The sequence below is a fragment of the Vicia villosa genome, linkage group LG3, assembly GCF_029867415.1.
Source record: "Vicia villosa cultivar HV-30 ecotype Madison, WI linkage group LG3, Vvil1.0, whole genome shotgun sequence".
In the NCBI taxonomy this organism is placed as follows: domain Eukaryota; kingdom Viridiplantae; phylum Streptophyta; class Magnoliopsida; order Fabales; family Fabaceae; genus Vicia; species Vicia villosa.
The window spans coordinates 110,177,877-110,181,445 of NC_081182.1; the positions used below are offsets into that span (position 1 = coordinate 110,177,877).

General features: G+C 38.4%; 1 non-coding gene across 1 annotated transcript; it reads left to right on the top strand.

The window, feature by feature from the left end:
• The first annotated feature begins 349 nt into the window (after positions 1-349).
• On the top strand, positions 350-456 carry LOC131593688 (small nucleolar RNA R71). The gene has a single exon (XR_009281073.1). It is a non-coding gene; the product is annotated as a small nucleolar RNA R71 (small nucleolar RNA).
• Positions 457-3,569: the final 3,113 nt, after the last annotated feature.

Consider the following 3,569-nt stretch of genomic DNA (forward strand, 5'->3'; position numbering starts at 1 on the left):
GGCAACTGCGTGTCCAGTCAATCCACAAATCTCGCAGTTAGGTGTTACAGCAGCAGCGGTGGCTGAAGGAGTGATGGCTAAGTTCTCGATATTTTGAGTTAAAGCGTCTACTTTAGCGTTAACGCGGTCTATACCACTTATTTCGTACATTCCCCCTTTGGTTTGGGCCTTCTCTAGAGCGGCTCGTTCTCCACCCCATTGGTAATAGTTTTGTGCCATGTTCTCTATGAGGTTGTATGCTTCATCATGGGGTTTGTCCATAAGTGCTCCGCCAGCAGCGGCATCTATAGTCATTTTAGTGTTATATAGGAGACCACCATAGAAAGTATGGATGATCAGCCATGGTTCGAGTCCATGATGAGGGCATAGTCTAAGCATGTCCTTGTAACGTTCCCAAGCTTCGAAGAGTGATTTGTTATCTTTCTGGGTAAATCCGTTGATTTGACCTCTGAGCATAGCAGTTTTGCTAGGCGGAAAGTATCTCGCTAAGAATACTCTCTTCAATTCGTCCCATGTAGTTATGGAATTAGAAGGCAGGGATTGAAGCCACGCTCTAGCTCTAGCTCTATCTCTCAAGGAGAAAGGAAAGAGACGTAATCGAATGGCTTCGGAACTAACGTTGTTAGCTTTGACAATGTCGGCGTATTGCACGAACACAGATAAATGGAGGTTGGGGTCGTCTGCAGGGCTTCCAGAGAATTAATTCTGTTGAACAGCTTCGACCAACGAAGGTTTCAGTTCGAAATTGTTCGCCTCAATCGCAGGTGGTGCGATACTTGAATGCGGTTCAGCGCGCGAAGGAGCGGCATAGTCTCTAAGAGGACGAAGAGCAGTCATCTCTAACTTTGGGGTGATTTGATTGATTTGATCAGTAAAAGTCGATTCCTGATTAATCGGAATTGGTGCTACTTCGGGAAGATTGCGAGCTCGACGTTTGACGTTAATGAAACGTTCGATCTCGTTAATTCGTTGTATTAAATCTCCTCCTTGTGAACGAGTATTTGGCATACAATTGTTCAGAAAGAAAGGAAAGAATTTCCCTAGTCTCTACGGTGTAACAGTGAGTTACGATATCGACTTAAATAGTCCCCGGCAACGGCGCCAAAAACTTGATCGCGACTTTACATGTCTATTAATCTGATGACTGCAAGTGCACAGTCATGTCGTGTAGTTTTAAAAGATATCGAATCCACAGGGACTATGAATCGATCTACCGTTATCTAAGGTTACTATGTAAAGCTAGGGCTACTAATATTTCGATTGTTCCTAAGGGAAAGTGATTGTGAGAAATAAAGAATATAATAAAAGACAGATATCAGCATGTATTTCGTTTAACTTAAGGTGATCCGAAGGTCCATTGGCTTTTGCATAATTTAATTAAAAATCTTTACTAATTCAATTGGTTAAAAATCCTCGTCTCAAACTTCGCTCTGTTGATTTAGATTACTATCCTAATCCTAATGTACGCTTTCGCCATCCCATTAGATTTTAGAAAAGCTTTTTGGAAACAACGTAATTAATAAAATGCCTGTTTTATGAAGTTGTTATCTATTTAAATCTCCTAATCTCAAACTTTCGCTCTGTTGACTCGGAACATGCTAATATCCCTAACGTACGCTTTCGCCATCCCGCTCGGGTGTAAAAACAATTTTTGAAAATAAATAAGTTCTAATTAGTTTTAATACGCTTTCTCCATCCTTAAAACTAATGTCCTATGTCTACTATCCAGTTAAAGGTCTCAAACTTTCGCTCTATTGATTTTAACCTTTGACCGTCTTAAGATCTCAAACTTTCGCTCTATTGTTCTTAAGACTTACTAATTAAATTAGACATACAAACCAAAAACAGGTGATAATTAACAAAACATAATTAAGCCAATTTATTTCGGATCCCTACGGTTAACTTACTTTACATACCGATACCTTAGTAATTTAGCCAGACATATTAATACAGTTAAGCATGCGTGAATTAATTTGGCTTATAATAAAAGGCATGTTAATTGGCATATAATATATCATGCAAATAAATATATAAATAAAAGCGGTAAATATTAAACCTGAATTAAATAAATTGCAGTTGAATCTTCGAGTACTGAACTTCCACCACAGGTTGGCTGGATCGTTCTTCGGAATTTAAACTGAAGGAAAATAAAACAAGGGAAATAAAAGGCGATAAATCTAACGTAAGGCTAGATTTATAAAAGGTTCACAACAATTTCCGGTGTAGAAATCGTTGTGAGAAAATAACTGTTTGAATTAAAGGAAGGCAGAAAATATAATGCACAGTACAATTTCGGCAGCACTTCGTTAGCAGGAAATCGGACCGGTTGAAGTGAAGTATCTGCTTCTATTTATAGGCGAGGCTTTGTAGTTGGATTGCGTGAAAAGAGGAGCTCTAGCAGACTTGGACTCGGAGACGTGCGTCTCCGATTATTGGGGAAGCTTCGTTGAAGACTTGAGACGTGCGTCTCAAGTGGAGAGAATGTAGGGGACTGGAGACGTGTGTCTCCCTTTTGCTGATGTGGCCAATGAGACGTGGAGACGTGAGTCTCCACTTGCTTGTGTGGTTTGGGCCACGCACATTTGATCTTCAGTGGGCTGGTTCGTCTCCTTTGGGCCTTTGGGTCTTCTTTAGCATATTTGGGCCTTATTTGCACTCCCTTTTTACTTCAGCACCCATTTTTCATCTTTTAGGCATAAATAGTGGTCGTTTTAGCTCAATTTCTTCTCCTTTTCACAAATAGTCATAATAAGAGCGTAAAACCTGAAACAAAGCAAAAACTCGCGTAATATCATAGTAAATCAATATAATAAACGGAAAATGCTATAAATATCTATGGATTTCAGGCTAAATATACGATATAAAATCGTGTTATCATTTATTTTACAGCAAAATTGATTTTCAAATTGGATTAAAAATTCATAAAAATTAAACATCGTAAATTTTTTCTCGTTAAATTAGAAATCATATTTTCTTTCTTTTCTCCTCACTTCAAATTTCCAATTTTCAAATTTTCAATTTTCTTTAACCCTAGATTCTTTTCCTTTTCCCCTATCAGTGATTGATATTTACTTCCTTTTCACCTCACTTCAAATTCTGAATTTACTCTAACCCTGGGTTCGTTCTCTATTTTTTTCACCAATCGTTTAATTTTTATTAGTGGCCTATAAGGAGAAGAGTTGTGATGTTCAACCTTGAAGCTTTCACATAGTTCTCTCATCATGTTGTTATTAAGATTTGAGCCGTTATCTGTAATGATCTTGCTTGGTACCCCATATCGGCAGATGATGTTGTTCTTGATAAATCTGACCACAACTTGCCTTGTCACATTAGCATATGAAGCAGCTTCTACCCATTTGGTAAAATAATCAATTGCTACCAGGATGAATCGATGTTCGTTCGAAGCCTTGGGTTCAATCATGCCAATCATATCAATACCCCACATAGAGAAAGGCCATGGAGAGGAAATAACATTGAGAAGTGTCGGAGGCACATGAATCTTATCAGCATACACTTGACACTTGTGACACTTCTTTACAAACTTGTAACAATCAGATTCCATTGTCAGC